Below are 26,144 nucleotides of genomic sequence, written 5' to 3' on the forward strand. Positions count from 1 at the left end.
TTATTTTTACACCAGCTACGAACTGTTCACACAAACATTATCAAAACAATTTAAATTTTTACAAAGCCGTAATAGCAGTACAAAAGCAGTAAAAAAATTGTGTCGTCAAGTTTTCCTTTAGGACACGTATCGAAAAGTGTCTAAATTTGTTTGTTTTGTTTCTTTTCGTTTTTATAGCCTTAAATGCAGCGTTCTGGAAAGATCATTTTGGGCGTAATCGATGCTTAATTTAATTTGACACTTTGTACATGCATTTGAAATACATTTTTGAATATGCTGAGGACCCAAATATGACTATTTTATTTTAAAACAAAGACGCCACTGAGGTTGCAAATAACGCGCATTTACCAGTCTTTACACTGAATTAAAGTTGTATATTTCCTTCTACATTGTGTTAATCCTTACGTCTGTTTGCCTGTAAAAATCATGATCTTCAATAGCAAGATGTGCGTATTGCATTTTCTGCCCACCTGTAGAAATGTTTCTCCACTCTCTATTTCTCCAGTGTTAATTTCACTATCGCTATTTTCCTAATGATATCCATCCTTTTTTTACATTGGTGTTGAAGAGGTCTATTCATTCACATATTAATTTTAGTACATTTCATATTATATTTAAACAAAGAATCTGATTTTTTTAATCTTCGGAAGCACCACAATTGCAACTCTTGCAGGCTCTCCTATGGTTTTTCCACTAAGTATACTTCACTTTAGACGAAAATGTACTTCGTATGTAAAACTCACACACATTATCACTGAATATTTTACAAATATTTGATATTTGTTTGATAAAGGTACTCTAATCTGAAAGAATTTTCATCAAATATTTGTCCTCGCTTAGGCATGGAAGTGAGACTTGCTGATTTACTTCTCCCAACTTTATTTTTTTGGGCATCAGTATTCGTGTTAGATCATTTCGCAATCAGCAATTTCTTTTTACTTAAAACTTCAGCCCTGCCAGGTCTCGGTCGACATATAAAACTTCTTTCTAACTTTTCTGAGGGCACCACAGTCGTCACGTGACGCTGGTTATGAGACTATCTCCGGTAATGCCAACATTCTCAACTGAAAGTAATCGACCATTACTCTGTCGGTGCAAAGTCGACATCCATAATATACATAATTTGGCACTTTCCTCTCTTGTGTTAAAATTGTTACGGTGTTTAAAATCTCTCTCTACAGATGCGCAGGACAGCGTGATGTTATCGATATGGCGCTGGTCTCACTGAATTTTGTTTCATGATTACGTTCTTAATACACGTATTCTGCTACAGGTGGTTTACCCATATGTCCAGACAGCCATTCATTTTATGTTCCACTAAATGGCTCTTAACTCTTCTTTTTGTGATACCAATATACAAGAGTCCACAACTAGAGATAATTTTGTATGTAACCAGAGTCGCCAATGGATTCGTATAGCTTTCGCCGTTCTTCTTCCTGGTGGGTCTGGAAATAGTTTAAACTCCATGCTCGTCCAACACATTCCCAATGCGATTAACAATCTTACTAATAAATGGAAGAAAAACTTTCCCAGTCGGTGGCTGTTGCTCCTGGTTTATCCTTATTGTCTCTATAGGACGAAGAAATCCAACTATATTGAACTAGATAATGTTTTTGTATACCAAGAAAAATTTAATAAAAAATAAACCTGACAAGAATGGTCCATCTGATCATGCTGTACAGCTAGCTACCGCATATGAAATAGATCGATACAGTAATACAAAATATTCCTCCAAAATGGCACGTTCAGTTAACTATTTAACAACTGCAAATTTTAGGGAAATCTTGAAATAGTTAAATTGAGATGAGGTGTACATGGAACCTGTGATAATTTAAAATTTAACCTATTTCATGATATCTTTGAGAGTATATTGGAAAACAATTCCCTAAGAAAACAGTGAAATATAATTGCAAAAAGCCCTCTAAAAAGCTGTGGTTTACTGAGAGAATAAAATATCTTTTAAACAGGAAATGGAAATGTTTCTTATACTCAGAAGAAGCAATGATCCAGAAACAGTAATTCATTATTGAAACTACTGCACCACATGAAAACAAGTTATTAAAAAGTCCAGAAGTATTTTGTCTGAAATTAGCACCTCTGTTAATAAAATTAAATCCATTTTAAATATTGTTAAAAGGGAATCAGGGCAACTGAGAGCATAGGAAGACTGTAATTCTATCAAACCCCATGAACATTTTTAAATGAACATACTGCCCTTTCACTGTATTGTTGTTTCTTTAACTACGATACATGTTTTGGCCTTTTATGCCATTTTCATGTGATTGAGTTTATGTCATTAACAAAACATAAATTTGGTAATTTATAGCCAACTTTGAGCCTTGATTTTCTTCAATGTATATTAATGACATACAGTCAATCACTTGAAAATGGCATGGAAGGCTGAAAACTGGGTCGTAATTAAATATACTATACTACTGATAAATGACAGTGTGACCATTTCAAAATTATTCTATAACCCTTGCTCAGCAACATCGAAAATTGTCTAAAGAAAAGTTTGTTAACAAAAAGTTCAAAGGAGGAAAATATTTTGAATCCAGCTATTCATTGAACAATGCAAGGCTGTATGTGGAAGAGGCAATACCTATGCAGTTCGACAAAATTAAAATTCAGCCCACTTCTCATACTGAAAGCAAGAAAATAAATTCACTCAAAAGTAAAAACTCACATGGAATTGATGGTGTTTCCAACACAGTACTAAAAGCTTGATCCCAACAGATAAGTAGGATTCTCAGCCATATATGTAGTAGCTCGCTGAAACAGGGCATATTTCCATATGAACTGAAACATGCTATTTTAAACCATTGCATAAGAAAGGGGATAGGTCTGAGACTGACAACTACTGCCCAAGCTCAGTTCTGACAGCTAAATCCAAAACTGCTGAAAAAGCAATGTATTCAAAAGTAGCTTCAAATATTTGTAGAGATGAAGTACTAACAAAATGTCAGTTTGGTTTTAAGAAAGGCTTTTCAGTACCAAATGCTATTATCTTTTACTGATCTGAATAACTGAACATCACCCATTGGGATATTTTGCAATCTCTCAAACGATTTTTGGCTGTCTAATTCATGAAATTTATCTAGATAAGCTTAAGTATTGTGGTGTAAGTGTGACTTTGTTCAGATGGCTAAAATCGTATTCAACAGAAAGAATACAGAAGATTGAAATTAACAGTACAGTCTGCAAAAATCAGTTCCCTAACTGGGGACGTATCTAGAATGGTGACCTACAGGGTCTTAATATATGTTAATGACTTGCCCTTCTATATTCTTGAAGAAGGAAACCTAGTTCTTTTTACTCATGATGCGAGTATAGTAATCATTCAAACAAACAAGAATCATCTGAGGAAATTGTAAATAATGTTTTTCAGATAATTACTAAGTGGTTCTCTGCAATTGAATACTAAATAAATCTTAAGAAAACACATAATGTACATTTCCATACAGTAAATGGAATAACAACTTTGATAATTATAGACTCTGACACAGAATATTGAACATTTTTGGGTGTTTGTACTGATGAGGGAACTGAATTGGAAGTAACACACTGATGATCTGCTGCAACAGTTATTTTCTGCTACTTATGCCTGTAGGATTATAGCAAATTTTGGTGATGAATGTATCAGCCTACTTTCCTTCAGTTCATACATGATATTGGGGAGTACTTCATCATTAAGAGAAAAATTATTCATTGCACAAAAGTGTGTAATGAAAATAATAGCTGGAGCCCATCCAAGATCAACTTGCAGACATTTATTCAAGGAATTCAGGACATTCACAATACCTTCACAAAAAGGTATGTTCACTTACAAGTTTGTTATTAATAACCCATCCCAGTTCCAAAATAATAGCGAAGTGCATAGCTACAACACTAGAAGAAAGAATGATCTTCTCTATTCTGGGTTAAATGTGACATTGGCACAGAAAGGGGTGAACTCTGCTGCCACTAAAATCTTAGGTCTTTTGACAAATAGCATTACAAGTCTGTCAGATAGCCAACCAACATTTAAATACAAAATGTTTGAATATCTGCATGACAGCTCCTTCTACTCCATAGATGAATTTCTGGATATGAAGTAGTACTTACATACATTTCGTAATTAAAACTTACATTAATCTGATACATTCCGCATCTTTACAATATGTTGTAGGCCGTATTCGTGATCTATGGAACAAGTCTTAATCTTTTGTCGTATAAGTAAAACGTTTCACAAATTTGGCTCAACTTGTCCACCAACGTTTTTGTAACATCTGTTTTAGTCTGGGGTGATGGGTAGTATCTTTATGTAGGTAATTGGTATCTACGGAATTTGAGTCTTAAGATGTCTTCCACAGCCAGAGACGAAATGTCAGGGGAAAGTTTCACTTATCGACCACAGACTGTCAGCCCAGAACTCTTAAGTGAAGTTAATACCGCACGTGAAAAATTACACAGTATTTGCAATTTTTCTGTTATTAGTGACTTTTTTACGATGATGAATGTGCATTTCATTCTTTAAATCTTATCATTTGTAGCTTTGATTCTAAAATTTTTGTTTCTCTTAAGAGATTCTTCACTTCTTCCATAAATACCAGTAAATCAACAGCGCTCATAAATTACAGTTTCTGTAAAACATCTTTGCAACTGTGAGTTGTGAATGATTTTTCTATTTCTCATAACTTTTATCTACACTTTTCTGCAGATGTAGAACTTGTTGACACCCACAAAAATTGTTAGCGTCAGGGCTACAAGTACAGGTCAGAGTTTCATTTCATTTCCACTTTCACTGCTCCATTATAATGGAAAAAGTTTTTCTCTCTGTACTGTAACTTGTTTCTGTGACTAATGTATCTTCATAAAACTCTTCACATTTTCATACCTTGTTCTCTATATACAATCCTTATCAGCAATTAATAAACTAAGTTAATACTAGTGATTAAATATCATATTAATCACATTCTGTCATCTTCAGTAGTGTGATGGAGTTTTGTTATTAAGTGCATCATCCCCTAATAAGTTTTGCGACCCTGTTGGATGACTGTCTTCTTATTGTAAATTAAAGGCATTGGACCTACTTTCTGAATTATAATTATTCTTTGCTGTGGCAACTAAAACAGCATTATAGCACTGTGTAATTTTATTCTTTTTAAACATACAGATTTTTGAAGCATTGCTGATACCTAAATTTAATTTCTCTACTGTAAGAGAGATACAGTACCAACACCATTCAGCTTAATACCATTCCCCTCTGATTGAGGTATAATAATCCTGTATGCAGTCATTTCATCCCATATCCATCGCCTTTTCAGTATCTATAGGTATCATTTATAAACATCTTTAAAGATTATTTCAAGTGAAACTTTGTATCTGCCGGAAACAAAGACCACTTAAGCCACTATTGAACAATTTCTGCTAATATGTCTAGATGTTAATCATATACTTTGTTTGACATCCAAAATACAGCCAAGGCAAGTAATTAGAAATGTATTTGTTAATATCTGCAAAAAATAACAGATGCAGGCTCAAGGACCAGATAATGAGCATATCATAGAATAGCTACACAACCAGGTTTGCAATTGATGGTTTAAATAAATGTCGTTTTATTCAGATAAAGTATTTTGATAGAAATATTGTCATCTTTCAAAGTACCAGGTGATCAAAAAGTCAGTATAAATTGGAAAACTTAACAAACCATATATATGGACTACCTATGCCAAACAAGAACGTTGCCTTAATTCTTTCCACATGCTGTGCCTGAGATCCATCCTCGGAGTAACGTGGAAGCACCGAGTGACCAACGAAGCAGTGCTATCTAAAGCTAACTGCAACAGTTGCAACAGTATTTCAGCTATCTTGAAGCAGAAACAACTCCGCTGCCTGGGATACGTCCACCGTATAGATTTTGACAGATTACCACCTGAGGTGATGCTTGGAGAGATCTCTATAGCCAAAAGACCTGTCGGACGTCCTGTATTGAGGTTCAAGGACGAGATATGGAGAGCTTTGGTATCGACAAAAACAGAAGGGAGGCACGGGCTAGCATGAGACCAGAGTGGCGTGACGATATATCATCTGGAATGTCGAAGCACGATGATAGAAAGATAAAAATTGACACACATTATTGGAATGACATGGGGTTTTATTAGAACCGAAAAAAACAAAAAACAATGTTCACAGAATGTCCGACAGATGGCGCTGGACAGCAAAATGTCAGTGTCTGCGCATGACAATCGTGTATAAAAGGAGCTGTAATGAGAGAGAGAGAGAATCAGATGCGCCAGCAGTCGGAGGATGTTGACGTTACCTGAAAAGGCACTTTTACTGAAGCTGTATTATCAGAATGGGGAATGTGGTAGTTCAGCGTTACGATCCTATCGAAATAAGAAGGGGATTCGAACGGGTAATGGTCCGTTGATAAATGCAGCTGTGGCGAGAATTATTTCGAAGCCACGGATTGTGTGGACGATAGAGCCCGTAGTGCCTGACCGAGCACAAGGCGTAATGCAGCTGAGACAGTTCAGGAAGAAATGGAGACTGTAGCGGGTTCGTCTGTGCACGGGGAAGTCAGTGCTCGTGCAGTCGCACGTCGCACCGGCATTCCATACACTACGGTTCAGTTGGCACCTAGGCCTATCCTCCGATGCTATCCGTACAAAATCCATCGGCATCATGAACGGTTACCTGGCGATTTAGTGAAGTTGAGGGCACATGCGGTGTAGGCGTTTCAAAAGATGGCGGAAGATGACGATTGGTTGTCTGTAATGCGTATTTTCCATATGAAAAAAGAACCACAACAAAAACAAAACTTACGACAGTAAAATTACAGATCAACTCAGGAACAACACATAACAATACTAAATCGGGTCCAGCCCAGCTTCCACTTTAAAATACACGTTAATGTAAAATAGAGCAGTGCACATCAGTTTTTCTTACAAATGCTGAAAAAGCAAGAGTAGCCACTGAAACGTGTTCGCGTAAAGACTTATTTAAAACAAAATATTTTAGCAGAAATCAATGCTCTAGTATTACACTCGCACTACAGTGGAAATTTCAAAGCGAATATTACACCTAAAATATATTTATCCGTATCAAAATCATGTTTCAATGTTAATTCAGTAGTACAAGCGAATTCTGTACAACTAGAGTTTACTAAAGGCAGCAGCTCTCAGTACAGCGGAGATACGTTAAGGCTGTACTATAATTTCCCATATACATTATGTGCGAATGTGTGTGTGTGTGTGTGTGTGTGTGTGTGTGTGTGTGTGTGTGTGTGTGTGTGTGTGTGTGCGTGTGTGGTGTGTGTGGGTGTGGGTGTGTTGTGTGTGCACTTAAATAACATTGGTTGTGGTGTCAGACTGATCTGTAGCCTAGTCAGAGATCAGGGTTACTTTTTTAAGGTAATAATTTAGGTAAAAGTCACGTAGTAGCCCTCTTTCTATTTCTGAGCGAGATGTCAGTGGGACGTTCAATGGTGACCCTCCTTCCCTCCTTCCTTGCATTCGTCGAAGCTTATGTGCGATAAATGTAAATCATATTCAACAAAATACTCATTGGTGGATGTACTCAAATTACGCAAAATGCAAAACGGGTGGGGGGAGGGGGGGGGCGGAGAAGGGGGATGGAGGGGGGGTGGGGGGAAACCGACTGCGTTACTTTAATTAATACCACTCAAAATACAAATGCATACTCACACCTTGATAAGATGACAAAAGTTGAATCACTCCTCTGCCGAATACTGATAACGTGGAGTGCTCCATTAACTGGGAGAAAGTACGGAAAATTGATGCGAACATATATCGAGCACTATACTTGCAACGCCATTACCTTGTGCCGTGATCCGTAAGCGAGAAGAAATGCATAAGTCTTTAGAGAACACCATACTATGAAACTAGCTTCTGTTTTATACAAAGCAAAAACAGATAGGGGAATCACTTAAAACATCGAATATTACAGATTCTGCAAAAGTCACGTAAAATACGAGCAACACACCTACAAAATAATGTAAATAGCGCAATAAACACACAATGTAGCACGCTGTAGCAAAAGTGCAGAAACCTGCAGAACACCAGTATCTGTCGCGTCCTAAAAGAAAATAGACTTTACATCAGTCAACAATAAAACGAGAGGATCAAAATTACGGCTCTCGAAGTGGTCTTGCTGCGAACCGACGTCGGGTGAGTGGTAATCCACGTGCAGGTTTCTCCCCGGATTCTGTTGTCAGCTGACCCAGGCTTAAGGAGCCGAAAGCCGGTTCGTGAGAAGAAAACTGCAGGGCGTTGGTGTTTAATACCAGCACCGCCCTATCCACGATTCTAGAATTTCAACACAGTTGTGAAACATATTGTCGCAGCTGGTAAACCGGGTGACCAAGAGTACCAGGAAGAGTGGTCCGATTTTAGCTGCACGTCACGAGTTAACCGACTTTCAGCGTGGTAAGACAGTCACTGCTCCCCGAAGAATACAAAAGAATTAGTCTGCCCAAGGTCTGTCAGAGACACTGTTTCCGTTCGCGTAGAACGACGCACAGGATAAGCGACGCGCAGGGCAGCAGCTTGGTCCCCGGCGCCTTGCCACGGTTCGCGCTGCTTCCCACTTCGGCTGTTCGAATCCTCCCTCGGGCATGGGTGTGTGCGTTGTTGTTGGCGTAAGTTAGTTACAGTTAGATTAAATAATGTGTAAGACTAGGGATCGATGACTTCAGCAGTTTCATAGCAAAGAACTACAGGCTCCATGCCAAACTCCCACCAAGAGGCCATAACGGCTACAGGGGCAGCATGGAACCTCTCCTACTAGTGCCTCGCCCCCACATATTTACGATGCGACACAGAAATAGCATCGCGATTGAAAACTACAGGCTCCATGCTAACTTCTCTCCAAGAGACTAACACGGCTACATTCACCTCATGGAACCGTTCCTGGGATTCCTTTACCTTGAATCCGATGCACCATTGCCTCTAAACTATCTACATCCACATCTACATGGTTACTCTGAAGTTCACACTTAAGTGACTGTCAAGCGTTCATCGAACCATTTTCATACTACTTCGCTACCATTCCACTCTCGAATGGCGCGTACCAAAAAGGAACATCTAAATCTTTCCGTTCGAGCTCTGATTTCTCTTATTTTATTATGATGATCATTTCTCCCACCATAGCTGGGTGTCAACAAAATATTTTCGCATTCAGAAGAGAAAGTTGTTGATAGAAATTTCATAAACAGATCCCGGCGCAAAGGAAACCGAATATGTTTCAGTGACTGCCACTCCAACTGCCGTATCACACCAGTGACACTGTCTCCCCTATTGAGCGATAACACGAAACCAGCTGCCCTTCTTTTCACTTCTTCGATGTCCTCCGTCAATCCCACAATGCGCAGCAATATTCAAGCAGAGGATTGGTTGGTTGGTTTGTGGGATTAAAGGGACCAGACTGCTATGGTCATGGGTCCCTTTTTCCAAAAAACTAAAACCACCCAAAGAGAATAAAAACGAACAACAGGAAATATGGCAGACGACACAGGACAAGAAATACTCTGACAGAGAACAGTCAAAACAAATTAAAATCACACCGAGTGTGACAGTGGTTGGCCGACCTTAGAGATAAAAAAGGAAAATCCAACCACCAAGGACACATTAAACACTCAGTTTAAAATCGTAGGCCAAAGGCCAGAATCAACACAATACAATAAAATGAAACAGAAACACTCAGATTAAACGATAAAAAACCCCTGACCGAATAAAACGTAAAACTAAGTAAGGCATAGCAGAGTCATCTGTTAAAAGTGCAGGGAGCGTGTCAGGCAGGGCGAACGACTGCCTTAGCACAGCTAAAAGTGGACAGTCCAATAAAATGTGGACCACTGTCAAAATGGAGCCGCAGCGACATAAAGGTGGGTCCTCACGTCGCAATAGGTGGCCGTGCGTCAGCCATGTGTGCCCAATGCGCAGCCGGCAGAGGACAACAGATTCCTTGCGAGAGGCCCGCAAGGAGGAGCGCCACACACCGGTAGCCTCCTTGACGGCCCGAAGTTTGTTTCGTGAATGCAGGGCGCACCATTCAGTGTCCCAAAGGTCCAGAATTTTGCTGCGTAGGAACGCTCGCAAATCTGTCTCCGGGAGGCCAAAGTCCAGAGAGAGTGTACTGGTGGCCTCTTTCGCGAGGGGGTCAACATTCTCATTGCTGGGTATCCCAACATGGCCAGGGGTCCACACGAAGACCACAGAGCGGCCGCAACTCTAAGAGTACACAGGGACTCCTGGATAGCCATCACCAGACAAGAACGAGGGAAACACTGGTCGAGAGCTCGTAAACCGCTTAGGGAATCGCTACAGATAACGAAGGACTCACCTGAGCAGGAGCGGAGATACTCTAGGGCTCGAAAGATGGCGACCAGCTCAGCAGTGTAAACGCTGCAGCCATCTGGCAAGGAGCGTTGTTCGGAATGGTCCCCTACAGTTAGCGTATAACCAAGACGACCAACAACCATCGGACCGTCAGTGTATAAAACGCCAGAGCCCTGATACGTGGCCAGGATGGAATAAAAGCGGCGGCGGAAGGCCTCTGGAGGGACGAGGTCCTTCGAGCTCTGTGTCAAGTCAAGCCGAAGGCAAGGGCGAGGAACACACCATGGGGGTGTACGCAATGTGGCCAGGAAAGGAGGTGGACGTTCTGGCTAATGGACTACCGATTGCGGAAATAGGAGACGATAGCTGGGATGCCCAGGAAAGCTAAAAACTTTGGTAGCATAAGCGGCCAGCAAACGTTGGCGTCGTAACAGCAGGGGAGGGACACCTGCCTCCATTAGTATGCTGTCCACAGGGCTGGTCCGGAAGGCACCAGTGGCAAGTCGTATCCCGCTGTGTAGTATTGGGTCCAGCACCCGCAACGCAGATGGGGATGCTGAGCCATAAGCCAGAGTGCCATAGTCCAGACGGGACTGGATTATCGCCTGGTAAAGCCGTAGGAGAGTAGATCGGGCGGCGCCCCATCTGGTGTGGCTCAGGCATCGTATAGCATTTAGATGCCGCCAACACGCCTGTTTAAGCTGCCGAATATGAGGCAGCCAAGTCAACCGGGCATCAAATTCCACCCCCAAAAACCTATGTGACTCTACCACTGGAAGAAGTTCGCCGTCAAGATAAACCCGCGCCTCCGGGTGAACTGTGCGTCGCCGGAAGAAATGCATAACGCAGGTCTTGGCTGCCGAAATCAGGAAACCATGCGCTACAGCCCAAGAATGCGCCTTGCGGATTGCGCCCTGTAGCTGTCGTTCAGCATTTGCAATGGCAATAGAGCTGTAGTAAAGGCAGAAGTCGGCAGCATACAGGGAAGCGGAGACAGAATTTCCCATGGCCGCAGCGAGCCCGTTAATGGCTATTAAAAACAGGCAGACACTTAGAACAGAGCCCTGTGGCACACCGTTCTCCTGGACTTGGGAGAAGCTATATGGGGCCGCGACGTGCACGCGGAAGGTACGATACGACAGAAAATTGCGGATATAGATCCCATTCCATGAAGCGTAGCAAGGATGTGTTGACGCCATGTCGTGTCATACGCCTTCCGCATGTCGAAAAAGACAGCGACCAAATGCTGACGGCGGGCAAAGGCTGTACGGATGGCCGACTACAGGCTCACCAGATTGTCGGCGGCGGAGCGGCCTTTACGGAACCCACCCTGAGACGGAGCCAGAAGGCCCCGAGACTGCAGTACCCAATTTAAACGCCGCCTCACCATCCATTCAAGCAACTTGGAAAGAACGTTGGTGAGGCTAATGGGACGTTAGCTGTCCACCTCCAAAGGGTTCTTCCGTGGTTTCAGAATGGGGACAAAAAGACATTTCCGCCATTGCGACGGAAACTCACCCTCGACCCAAATGCGGTTGTAAGGGTCGAGGAGACGACGCTGGCAGTCCACTGAAAGGTGTTTCAGCATCTGAGAGTGGATACTATCTGTCCCAGGAGCGGTATCAGGACAAGCAGCGAGGGCACTGCGAAATTACCACTCACTGAATGGAACATTGTACAATTCAAGATGGTGGGTGCGAAAAGAAAGACTCCGACGTTCCATTCGCTCTTTAATGGAACGGAACCCCAAAGGGTAGTTGGCAGAAGCGGAATTCAGGGCAAAGTGCTCTGCCAAGCGGTTTGCAATGACGTCGGAGTCAGTACAAACTGCTCCATTCAGTGAGAGCGCAAGGACGCTGATAGGGGTCCGATAGCCATAGAGGCGTCGAATCTTGGCCCAGACCTGCGATGGAGTGACATGGAGGCCAATGGTGGACACATTCCGCTCTCAGCACTGCTGCTTGCGTTTGCGGATAATGTGGCGGGCTCGCGCACACAGCCGTTTGAAGTCGATAAGGTGTTCGATTGAGGGATGTCGCTTGTGACGCAGGAGCGACCGCCGGCGAGCTTTAATCGCTTCAGCGATCTCAGGCGATCACCAAGGCACAGTCCGCCGCTGAGGGGACCCAGAAGAACGAGGAATGGGAGATTTGGCGGCATTAACGATGCCGGTGGTGACCGATTGAACCACTGCATCAACGTCATCGTTAGAGAGAGGCTCAATAGCGGCAGTGGAGGAGAACAAGTTCCAGTCAGCCTGATTCATAGCCCATCTGCTAGGGTGCCCAGAGGACTGACGCTGTGGCAGTGACAGGACGATCGGAAAGTGGTCACTACCACCCAGGTCGTCATGCACTCTCCATTGGACAGACGGTAAAAGGGTAGGGCTACAGATGGAAAGGTCCATGGCGGAGTATGCGGAGGATGCCGTTTGTATCAGTACTGACCCAGAGCGCATTTTGGAGAAGCCCTCCACCTCCCCGAACTTGTCCTCTAAATGCTCGACGAAGAATTAAGGCTTTGTGGATAGAAAAGACTCCCCATCAGCCCTCGTACAAACTAAGAATCGGGGCGAATAACTGTGACCTCCATAATGAGACTTACGCTCCTCCCACGGCGTACCCAGGGAGGGTAACGTTATCGGATCGTACTTGTCAGCATTAAATTGAGCCCGAGAACGCTTAGAGACTGCTGGCGGCTGGCCGCCAGCGACAGATGGTTTACCACGCTACATTGTGGGTCATCCGCCCTGGTGCCACCTACTCCAACCAAAGGCCCTCCCCACGGGCGCCACCCAGCCACAGCAATAGCCACCTGGCAAGATGGCCATTGCTAGGAGTCCTGATGTCCCAGGGAGATGGGCATCTACTCCTTGGCATACCTGGGGAGTTAACGGCACAGGCATCAGTAGAGTGATCCCTGTGTTGTCAGGGGGCTACAACCAACAGGGTACATGGCGGCCCCACCACAATCGACTGGCTACCATGCTGGATGTTAGGTGAATTTGGTCCATGGTCGCCGTCAGTGCAGAAAGTGACACTGCACAGTGTAAGGTATAAAGTGCACGCAGGAACATATCTATGCCCAAGAGATGGAGAGTGGGCAGGACTGCAAGGCCACGACAAAGAAGCTGGCGAAAGGACTGATCGCAAGATGGACACAATTCACCAAGTAAGGCGCCCTTCTCCAATCTGCTCGCTCTTGGGAAAAATTTTGAGATATAGTCAAACCCAACAGGGGACCATTACATATGGCCGAAAGATTTGAGACTCCTTTTAGTCGCCTCTTACGACAGGGAGGAATACCAAGGGCCTATTCTTACCCCTGAACCGGCAGGGGGTTTCAAGCAGACGACGGACAAGTGTAATGTAGGCTATAACCTTCAACCCCTCACACTGACGATGCAACACACAAACTGCATTGTGACTGAAAACTACAGGCTCCATGCCGACTTGTCTCCAAGAAACTAATGCTGCCATCAGTCGTATGCTGCACTATTGCATAAGCATCAAGGATATTGTAAGAGTCATTCTGCTAGTGTAAATCTATGATGTTGGCGCAGCTCTGATCACCACATGGAACCTCCACTGGGAGTTCAGTAGTTTGTATCCGAGGCACCATTGAGCGTTAATTGTAACCCTAGCACCCTCATATTGAAAATGCGGCACAGAAATTGCAATGTGATTGAAAACCACGTTCTTCATGCTGACTTCTCTCTAAGAGACTAATGCGGATGTGGTCACTGCAAGGAACCACTCCTGGGAGTCCAGTAGCATGAATCTGATGCACCACTGCCTGTTTACAGTAATCCTCGCACCCTCACAATGATGATGAAACACATCACTATTGAAAACTACAGGCTCAGTGCCGACTTATCACCAAGAGACTAACATGGCTACGTTCACCATTTGAAACCTCTCCTATGACTCCGGTAGCTTGCATCCGAAGCAACAGTCCAAATTTACTATTACCGTTTTACTGTAACCGTCGCACCCTCTCACTGTCGATGCGACACACAAATTGCAACGCGAATGAGTACTTCAAACTCCAAGCTTACTTCTCTCCACGAGCCTAATGCAACTACAGCCACCACATGGACACTCTCCTGTGTGTACAGTAAGTTAGACCTGATGCACCACTGCCTGTTTACTGTAACCCGTGCTCCCACTTATTGATGATGCGACACAGAAATTGCATCACATTTGAAAACTGCAAGCTCAATGGCAACTTCTCTCCAAGAGTAATGTTGCTGTGGTCACCTTATGGAACTGCTCCTGGGAGTCCAGTAGCATGAATCCGATGTACCATTGCCAGTTTACTATAAGCCTCTTTCCTTCACATTGACGGACCGACAAACCAATTTCATCGCTATTGAAAACAACATTCTCCATGCCGACTTGTCTCGAAGAGCCTAGTGCGCCTATGATCATCGCATGCAACCTCTCCAGGGAGGTGGTGGTTGGTGGGATGTTGAAGGGGGGCTAAACAGCTAAGGTCATCAGTCCCCCATTCCAAAAACATGCGAAACAAAATTTACGGAACAGGTAAAACCCCAAGGGGGGAGGAGACGCCCCTCCCCCAGTTACTGAAAGAACACCAATGTGGCAGCGAACACTACAGACAAGAAGAGTACAGACGAACACCGGATAGAAAGAAACGGAAGAAAAGAAGAGGGCCGGAGATTGGTTGACTGACCACGGGAACAAAAATTGGGAAAGAGTCAACACTCCGAATACACACATTAAAATCTGAAACTAATGAGAGACTTGAGGACAAGATACAAAGAAAAGGAAAGGGGCAGGTCCCCTCTAAATGGAACCATAAAAAGGACTACAACAGATAAAATTTAAAACGTCATCAGCCATGGAGGCATTGTCGCATAAAACCAAAGGCAACGTACCCGGGAGATTAAAAGTCTGCCAGAGGGTGCGCAGGCGGGGACACTCCAACAAAATGTGGGCGACTGTCAACCTGGACCCACACTGACACAGGGGGAAGATCCTCCTGATGCAAAAGATGTCCATGCGTCAGGTAGGTATGGCCAATGCGGAGCCGACACAAGATGACAGAGTCCCTGCGAGAAGCCCGCAGGGAGGACCGCCACACATCGGTCGTCTCCTTAACAGCCCGCAGTTTATTCGGCGAAGTCAGACTACGCCACTCGTCATGCCACATCTGAAGCACCTTACAGCGCAACGCCAGCTGCAGATCGCGAGCCGGGAGGCCGATCTCCAAAGTGGGGGCGTCGATCGCCCCTTTGGCCAGCCTGTCGACACGTTCGTTCGCCGGGATGCCAACGTGACCTGGCGTCCAAACAAAGACCACCGAACGACTAGACCGGGTAATGGCAAAAACAGACTCCTGAATAAAGGATACCAGAGGAGAAGAGGTATAGCACCGGTCGATAGCCTGGAGGCTGCTCAGGGAGTCACTGTGGATGACGATGGACGTACCTGAGCAGGAACGCACATGCTGAAGAGCGCGCAATATGGCCATCAGCTCTGCAGTAAAAATACTGCAGCCAGCCGGCAAGGAGCGCTGTTCAACATGGGCAGCGTGAGCAAAAGCGTAGGCAGTACGACCATCCACCAGGGAACCATCAGTGTAGACAGGCTCACAGCCTGAAAATGAGGCGAGGAGGGCAAGAAAATGGTGACGGAGGGCTACATGCAGAACCGAGTCCATGGGTTCTCGTGCCAAGTCCAGGCGGATGGACGACCGGGGCATACACCAGGGAGGCGTGGGTACACGGGCCCGGAAGGGTGGCAGAAGAGAGAATGACCCCAGTTCCGACAGCAGGGACTGGATGTGGACAGCAATGGAAAGCCCAGACCTAGGTCGCCGCAGAGGGAGGACCCTGGCAAGGAAAAGCAGGCGATGATTGGGATGGCCCGGTGAGCAATGCACGTGGACAGCATAGTCGGCGAGCAGTCGGTGGCGGCGAATCCGGAGCGGGGGAACCGCGGCCTCCACCAGTAGACTAGCCATGGGGCTCGTACGGAAAGCGCCAGTAGCAAGCCGAACCCCACAGTGGTGTATGGGGTCCAACAACGTCAACACTGAGGGTGATGCAGACCCATAGGCCAGGCTCCAATAATCAAGCCTGGACTGCACAAGGGCTCTGTACAATCGCAACAGCGTGCTGCGATCTGCACCCCAAGACGCATGGCTCAGGCAGCAGAGGGCGTTGAAGTGCCGCCAGTACTTTTGCTTCAGCTGAGTAATATGAGGAACCCATGTGAGCCGGGCATCAAAGACGAGTCCTAAGAAGCGGCTAGTGTCCACCACTTCAAATAGGTGACCGTCGAGGTAAAGTTCGGGATGAGGGTGGACCGTCCGACGCCTGCAGAAGAGCACAACTCGAGTCTTGGCCGCAGAGAACTGAAATCCATGAGTCAGAGCCCATGATGCCGCCTTGCGAACGGCTGCTTGCAGCCTGCGTTCGGCGACTCCTGTAGTCGTTGAGCTGAATGAGATGCAGAAGTCGTGGCATACAAAGAAGGAGAGACCGACGACCCCACGGCTGCAGCCAGACCGTTAATGGCCGCTAGAAATAAGGAAACGCTCAACACCGAGCCGTGCGGGACCCCATTTTCCTGTATATAAGATGAACTAGAGGCGGCACCGACTTGCACCCGGAAAGAGCGGCGCAATAAAAAGTTTTGAAGAAAAGCTGGGAGCTGACCACGAAGACCCCACTCGCGCAACGTAGCAAGGATGTGATGCCTCCAATTTGTGTCATATGCCTTCCGCAGATCAAAAAATACAGCAACGAGATGCTGACGGCGGGAAATGACCGTACGGATAGCAGATTCCAGCCGCACAAAATTGTCCGCAGCAGACCGGCCGTGACAGAACCGCCCTGGGATGGAGCGAGGAGACCGCGCGACTCAAGGACCCAACACAAACGCCGCCCCACCATACGTTCGAGCAATTTGCACAAAACGTTGGTGAGGGTAATGGGACGATAGCTGTCCACCGCCAGAGGGTCCGCACCGGGCTTCAAGATGGGGACGATAACATCCTCTCGCGATTGCGACGGGAACACGCCCTCGCTCCAAATGCGGTTAAAGATGGTGAGGATGTGTCTCTGGCAGTCCCTGGAGAGACGCTTCAGCATCTGCGCATGGATGCAGTCCGGTCCTGGTGCTGTATCAGGGCAATCGGCGAGGGCAGCGAGGAATTCCCTCTCGCTGAAAGGAGCATTGTATTTTTCAGAACGACGTGTGTGGAATGATAACGGCGCCCCCTCGGCGCGCTCCTTTAGAGAGCGAAAGGCAGGAGGGTAAGTTGCAGTTGCAGAGCTCGTAGCAAAGTGCGTGGCAAGGTGGTCAGCAATGGTGGCAGCGTCTGTGCAGACAGCGCCGTCCAGGGAGATTCCAGGGACACCCATAGGGGTCTGGTATCCATAAATCCGCCGGATGCGGGACCACACGAGCGACTGGGAGACACGGGAGCCCAAGGATGAAACGTACCTCTCCCAGCACTCCTGCTTACGGTGTGCAATAAGACGACGGGCCACGGCACGGAGCTTCTTAAAGGCGATGAGGGTCTCCAGAGACAGGTGCCGCTTATGACGATGGAGAGCCCACCTACGGTCGCGAATAGCCTCAGCAATCTACGACGACCACCAGGGGACAGCCTTCCTCCGAGGGAGTCCAGAAGAGTGGGGGATGGCAGTCTCAGCCGCAGAAATAATTGAGGGGTCAAGACACGGACCACCTCGTCAATGTCACCCTGTGGGTGAAAAGCAATAGTGGCAGCGGAAGTAAAAGCCGGCCAGTCAGCCCTGTTGGGAGCCCTACGGGGCAGGCGCCCAGAAGAATGACACTGGGGCAGTGACAAATAGACGGGAAAATGGTCACTACCACACAGGTCAGGATGCACTCTCCAGTGAAGGGATGGGACAAGTCCGGGGCTGCAAAGAGAGAGATCGATGGCCGAGAACGAGCCATGGGCCACACTGAAATGCGTGGGAGCACCGGTGTTCAAGAGGCTAAGGTCGAGTTGAGCCAACACATGCTCCACGGTGCGACCCCGGTCATCGGAGACAGCCGCACCCCATAGAGGGTTGTGGGCATTGAAATCGCCCAGAAGCAGCAATGGCGGCGGGAGTTGAGCCAGCAGCGCAGCCCAGACATGTCGGGGGAGCTGCCCATACGGAGGAACGTAAACAGAGCAAACAGTAATAGCTGGCGAGAGCTCAATCCTGACAGCGACTGCCTGTAAAGGCGTCAGAAGGGATACTGGCGAGCTACAGACAGAGTGGTGAACAAAGAGGCAAGCTCGTTGACAGTCAGCGCGGTTCTTATAGTATCCCCGATAACGGCGAAGGGCAGGGGTCCACATTGCTGGAAACCAAGTTTCCTGAAGAGCAATGCAGAGAACAGGGGAAACACTCAGAAGCATCCGGAGCTCAGGCAGGTGGCGGAAATAACCGCCGCAATTCCACTGGAGAATGGAATCAGGAAGGGACTGGTAGGGCGTGAAGGCGACTAAGAGGCAGATGGCGCCGCAGAGTCAACGGCCGCCACTGGGCGAGAGTCAGTTGTGTCCATAGGAGAGGCAGTTGTGTCCATAGGAGAGGCCTCCGAGGGTTTCGTGAGGGCGAGATCCGCGGCAGAGGCGAGGATCTCCACCTCATCCCCAGAGCCAGAACTATTGACAGCAGGCGGTACTGAAACTGCCGGAGCGACCTTCTTCTTGGATACATTCCGTTCCTTCTTCTCGCGTCTGTCCTTTGGCTTAGAGGGCTGGGAGAGTTTCTCTGAAGGAGCGTCGGAGGCTGACGACGACGCAGAAGCCCTACGACCAGCAGGTGGCGGAACCTTCAGCCACTGGCTGACATCCGGCGGGGTAGGAGAAGAAACGGAAGAAGGGAGGGCCCCGAGGAACCCCTCCCGCGAGAGAGGAACCGGCAGAGGCAACGTCGGCGGAGAAGGGAGGGGGAGGGGGAGGGATCGAGCCCCCTGGTTTTGGAGCAGATGTCACTCCCGAAGCATGTGCAGGGGGAGTGACAGACGAGGGTTTGCCCCCCAGACACGAGGGGGGCGGACAGACATGTACGGCCCTGAGGGCCCACTGAAGGTGGCACAGATGAGGCGACAACTGCCACCCGCGAGGGCGACGATAACGTGGCTGCAGCATAAGAAGTTTGAAGAGGGACAGGATGCAACCTTTCAAATTTCAGTTTAGCCTCGCGATAAGTAAGCCGGTCCATGGTCTTAAATTCCATAATCTTCCGTTCCTTATGAAGAACGGGGCAGTCCGGCGAGCATGGAGAGTGGTGTTCCCCACAGTTGACACAGACAGGCGGAGGCGCACATGGAGAATCGGGATGAGAGGGGCGTCCGCAATCTCGACATGTGGCGCTGGATGGGCAACGGGAGGACATATGCCCAAACTTCCAGCACTGGAAGCACCACATCAGAGGAGGGACGTATGGCTTGATGTCACAACGGTAAACCATTACCTTGATCTTCTCAGGCAATACAGCACCCTCGAAGGCCAAGATAAAGGCACCGGTGGCCACCCTGTTGGTCTTGGGTCCTCTGTGCACACGACGGACAAAATGCACACCACGTCGTTCCCAGTCAGCTCTCAGCTCGTCATCGGACTGTAACAAGAGGTCGCGATGGTAAATAATCCCCTGGACCATATTTAAGCTACTGTGGGGAGTGATGGTAACAGGGACATCTCCCAGCTTATCACACAAGAGCAACGGCCGTGACTGGGCTGGGAAGGACGTCTTGAGGAGGATGGACCAATTCCTCATTTTAGACAACCCCGACACTTCCCCAAACTTATCCTCCATGTGTTCCATAAAAAACATAGGCTTTGTCGAATGAAAGGAGTCACCATCAGCCCTGCTGCAGACAAGGTATTGTGGTACATAAGGCTCCAGCTTGGCACTAGATCTGCGTCCCTCCCAAGGCGCAGCCAACGAGGGGAACGACTGAGGGTCATATTGTGCAGCATCAAATTCAATTCTGCCTCGCTTAGAAACGCTGGTGGCAGTGCGACCGCCAGCTTGGTGAGATTTATTGCGCTTCATTGCGCCACATCCGCCCAGATGCCACCTACTCCAAACGAGGGCTCTCCCCAAGGGCGCCACCCAACCAAAGCAACGGGTATCTGGCCGATATCCCATTGCCCGGAGTCCCCATGCCCCAGACAAGATGGGCACATACTCCTTGGCATGCATGGGGAGGAAACAGCTCTGGCATCTGTAGTGCGATCCCTGCGTGGTCAGGGGCTACCACCAAGAGGGTACATGACGACCCCACCACAACGGACTGGCTACCGTGCTGGATTTTAGGTGTGGAAAGGGTACACAGATGTCGTGGGCACTAAGAAGGGGATTGCGCACAAGACGAGGAGGCATCCCAGAAGACATGGGGTGTAAATCCCGCCACACGACAATAGATAGCATGCAAGATGGAGGTGCACGATGGACCAATAGGAAAACACCACGTAAGGCGTCCTTCTCCAAATGGCACGCACTAACAACGGAAATTTTGAAAACGGCAGGTCAAACCCAAGAGGGGACCATCACATAAGGCCGAAACTTTTGAGACTCCTTGTAGTCGCCTCTTACTACAGGCAGGAATACCGCGGGCCTATTCTTACCCCCGAACCCGCAGGGGGACCTCTCCAGGGAGTCCTGTCACCAATGCACCACTGTCGGTATACTGTAACCACCAAACTATCATACTGATGACGCGACAAAGAGATAGCATCACGATTGAATACCACAGGCTCCATCGGACTTGGCACCAAGAGACTTATGCAGCCCTCCAAGTTGTGGCTGGGAGGTGGACTATTGCATAACTGTCGAGGACATTGTCAGAGTCATTCTGCTAGAGTACATGTGCAATACTGGCGCGGCTATGGCCACCACATGGAACCTATTCTGCGTGTCCAGTAGTATACGCGATGCACCACTTCCCGTTTTCTGTAACCCTGGCACACTCACATTGACCATGCGACACAGAAATGGCATGGATATTGAAAAGTTGAGTCTCCATGCCCATATATCAACAAGAGACTAACGCGGTTACGGTCACAGATTGGAGAAGGTGCTGGGAGTCCAGTATCTAGTATCTGATACACCATTGCCCATATACTGTAACCCTTGTGCCCTGACATTAACGATGCAACAAATAAATTGAATCGTGATTGAAGTGTACAGGCTCCATGCCGACTTCTCCCCAAAAGACTAACGCGGTTACCGACACCTCATGGAACTTCTCCTGGGTACCTTGTATAAGATGCGACATTTACTGTTTACTGTAATCCTTGTAACGGTGCGATGTGACACACAAAGTTGCACCGGATTGAAAACTACAGGCTCCATGCCGATTTTTCTCCAAGAGACTAACGCGGATATGGTATGCGCATGAAACTTCTCCTGGATGCCTAGTACCTTGTATCCTGTTTGCTATAATCCTCACACCCTTATATTGACAATGCGACTCTGAAATTGGCTCGCGATTGAAAACTATAGGCTCCATGACGACTCCTCAACAGGAGAATAATGCTCCTACGATCTTCACATGAACATGTCCTGTGAGTCCACTAGCTTGTATGCGATACACCACTGCTCGTATACAGTACCATCGAAGCATCACATTGACGATGTGACACACAAATTGCATCGCGATTGAAAACAACATTCTCCATGTCAACTTCTCTCTAAGACACTAACGCGTCTATGGTCTCTGTATGGAACCTCTCCTGGAAGTCCAGTAGCTTATACCCGCTGCACCACTGCCCGTTTACTGTAAACCTCGCACACTCACATTCACCGTGCGACACTGAAATTGCATCGCGATTGAAAACTACAGGCTCCATGATGAATCCTCTCCAAGAGACGAAATTCGGTTACGATCATTACATTAACCTCTCCTGGGAGTCCACTACCATGTACCCGATGTACAACTGCCCGTATACTGTAACAATCGAACCATCATATTGACGATGTGACATGGAGAAAGCATCGCGATTCAAAACTGCAGGCTCCTTGCCGACCTAGCTCCAAGACACTAATGCCGCACTCACGAGCTGTCTAGCGATTAGGCGGATTCTGGACTATTGCATAAGCTTGAAGGTGATTGTCAGGGTCATTCTGCTAGTGTAAATGAATAACACTGGCGCTGCTATGGTCACTGCATGGAATCTCTCCTGCGTGTCCAGTGTCTTACAATCGATGCACCACTGCCCCTTTACCGTAACACTCATACCCATAGATTGACGAAGCGACACCGAAATTGCCTCGAGGTTGAAGACTACAGGCTCGTTGCTGACTTCTCTCCATGAGACTAACACGGATACGGTCACCAAATGGAATCTCTCCTGGAAGAGATTTACTTTTACGTTCGCGCTCTCACAGTGGCCTTCACATTTACGATGCGACACCGAAATTGCATCGCTATTTAAAACTACAGAATCCATGTCGACTGCTCTCTAGAGACTAATGCCACCCTTACGAGTTTTCTCCCCATTAGGAGGATGCTGGAGAATTCCATTAGCGCCGAGGAGACTGTCGCAGTCATTTTGCTAGTGTATATCAACGATATTCTCGCTGCTATGGTCACCGCATGGAACCTTTCTTGCGAGTGCAGTAGCTTGTATCCGATGCACCACTGCGCTTTTACTGTAATCCTCGCAACTTCACTCTGACTCAGAAGTTGCATCGCGATTGAGAACTACAGATTCCATTCCAACTTATCTCCAAGAGACTAACGGTGTTAAGGTCACCTCATGGAACCTCTCCTGAGAGTCCCGACTAGCGCCTTAGTGTAACTTTCGCACACTCACACTGACAATGTGAAATAGAATTTTCATCCCTATTGAAAACTACAAGCTCCATGCCGACTTCTCTGCGAGGGACAAACGCGGCTACGGTAGGTGTATGTAACCCGTAATGGGAGTCCAGTAGCTTCAACCCGACTCACCACTGCCTGTTAACTGTAACCCTACCACAGTCGCATTGACGATGCGAGTAGGAAATTGCATCACGTTTGAAAACGGCAGGCCCCATGGCGACTTCTCTCCAAGAGGCTAACGCGGATACTGTCACCGCATGGAGCGTGTCCTGGGAGTTGAGTAGTTTGTATCCTGTGCAACACTTCCCGTTTACTGTAACCTTCGGAGCATCACATTGACGATGCGCCACAGAAATTGCATCGTGATAGAAAAATACAGACTTCATGCCTACTTCTCGCCAAGAGACTTGCTGCCACCGTAGCCGCATGGAGCCTCTCTTGGGGCCATGCTCTATTTCGTTCATACCGATCGGTGCAGTAGGTTAGTATCGGCAGTTACTTCATTTTCGATTCTTGGTCCCAGTTTCATATTCAGTAAGTTTCTGTGACCCGTTTCTGGTCGGTCCTCCCGCCGATTTTTCTACAACTGCACCGAGAGGTTTTGGATTTCGTTATGGCCCTTTCGCTCGGTTAGTTGTGGTTTATTTACACGTGTAGTTCGTTTGTTGTTTTAAGCATACTGAGCTGTTTTACCTTTGGATTTTGTGATTTCGTTACTAAAGAATCGCCACAGGACTCGTCCGTTTGGAAAGAGAGTACATAATAAATTATTTTCCTTTGTTAGAAGTATGGTTAGGTTAGGTTGTTACTGTTAAGGACCACAACATCAAAAAAAAAGTTTTAGGTCAATATTCTCTCAAAATACTTATTATTTGTATGCGACTAAGAGTTTAAAGGTCATTAAATATGAAGACATCGGCTCTACTTACGTATATTACATGAGTTTTAGCTGATATTACTAGTTACTTCGCGTACCTTTTGTACGCAAATGTTTTACTTATTAACTATCGATTTGCATTTAAACCTTTTAAGCAACAATTTAAAGGAATTTTGTGAAGTCTGATAGAGGAAACCTTCCAAAATTTCATGCATTTATGGCTTACGCCCGAATCATTCGGCAGCGAAGTCAGACTGCGTCTATCCCTAGTGGAATCACATACAATAAATTGCTAACACCATGGGAGTTGCAGCAGCGAAGTTGGGAAGCGAAGAATGTCGTGCCAAAGGTTCGTATACCGCTGGATGCAAGAGGGTTTTTTTTCCACTTCTTAAATCATCAAGTTAAGCATTTCTCTCAAATATTCTTTGTAATTTACATGGAGCGCGCTTCCTCAGTAACGAGTATCTCCGATTTGATGATTTTCATATGTTTAAGAAACGAAAGATAAAATTACATTTATACTACTGTCTGTCACAAATAATTCATCATTTTTTTTTCTGAATACGTAGCGATTTCCGAGGTTGTCGTCAGACATGAATCAAAGAGCACAACGTAAAATACTGCGAATGAAACTAATATCAATCGTCTTTATACTGCAGCTTGTCACAAGTACTTATCTGCGATCGAATCTTTAACAGCAGAAAGAGAGATGAAAGGTTCCAGCCACAGTATTTACAGAGTATACCACCATACGTGGAACATTTTGATTCATCAAATGCATGTTATAAACTACAACGAACTTCTACAGCTGCACTCGCCAAACGCTCTCAAAAAGGCGAGATTTTAAATGCTGAGTTTATGAACTAAATTGTTGATGTATCACTTAAGGAAGTCGACTACTTCATCATTTGGATGTTTAGGAACGAGCTACAACCACATTTTATGCATCTACTGATTCTATGACACACTCTTAAACAATTTTCTGCTTGTTGGGGATGTGTTACATCTCTGCAACTGATTAAACGCAGTTTATTCCCATACACGTTCCGCTTCTTTTATTTGTGGAGCATCTTTAAAAGTACAGGAAGCGAAACGCATATGGATATAAATAAACTGACTTCAATTAGTGGCAAAGACGGAACGTACCTCCATGAGTTTTGAAGCAACTAAGGAACGACGGGAAACAAAAAAAATGATGCATTTTTCGGGTGTTTCTGTAGATATATTTGTACAAAGTGGTATTACTCTCCACTCCTCACTCATATTCCGAATCGTAAAAGCCAAACAAGACGTCGATGTGAATGAGAATAAAATGACATGTTGTGACACTTATGACAGTTTCCAGAACACATTCAGTATTCTGTAGATATCAAGCATTCATGGAAGCCCGCGGTCAGCGAAATGTAAACACTATTACTTACTGTAACCACACTTTTCGGTATCTTGAAGAACGGCATGCCTGTGCCGGCTGCTAGCCGATATGATTTCGTAACGCTGTGTAGCTGCAGTGCGCATGCGCGGATCTGAGGCACATTAATTGTTATTGGTTGGCGCAAGGAGAACTGACAGCAGCGTTTCTGTTGGCTAGGACCGTTCGGCATCGCTATCTAAATGCTTACTGAATGATGTTGGGGCTCTGCTTCGAAAACAAAACCGTTTAGTGAGCTCGCGTACCGAAATAATCGGCAAAAGGGCTGAAAAATATAGAATAGGGCCATCGGGAGTCCATAAGCTTATACCCGATGCATCACTGCCTGTTAACTGTAACCCCGCACACCACCACATTGATGAATCGACACAGTTCCATCGCGACTGAAATCTGCAGACTGCATGACGACTTCTCTCCAAGAGACTGTGTGGGTGTGTGTGTGTGTGTGCGTGTGTGTGTGTGTGTTTGAGGTTTACGGGCGCTAAACAGCGTGGTCATCAGCGCCCAAACGCATAGAAACAGGAACACATGCGGTGAAGGGACGAAGACGGACACCGAACAAGGAGAACGGCTAAAAGACACAGGCCTCACGCAGTTCCAAATGCTCACATACAGAGGCAAAACAAGAGGAGAAGAAACACACTAAAAAGGAAAGGAAACACAAGGAA

This window comes from Schistocerca gregaria, chromosome 2 (genome assembly GCF_023897955.1).
Source record: "Schistocerca gregaria isolate iqSchGreg1 chromosome 2, iqSchGreg1.2, whole genome shotgun sequence".
Classification (NCBI taxonomy): domain Eukaryota; kingdom Metazoa; phylum Arthropoda; class Insecta; order Orthoptera; family Acrididae; genus Schistocerca; species Schistocerca gregaria.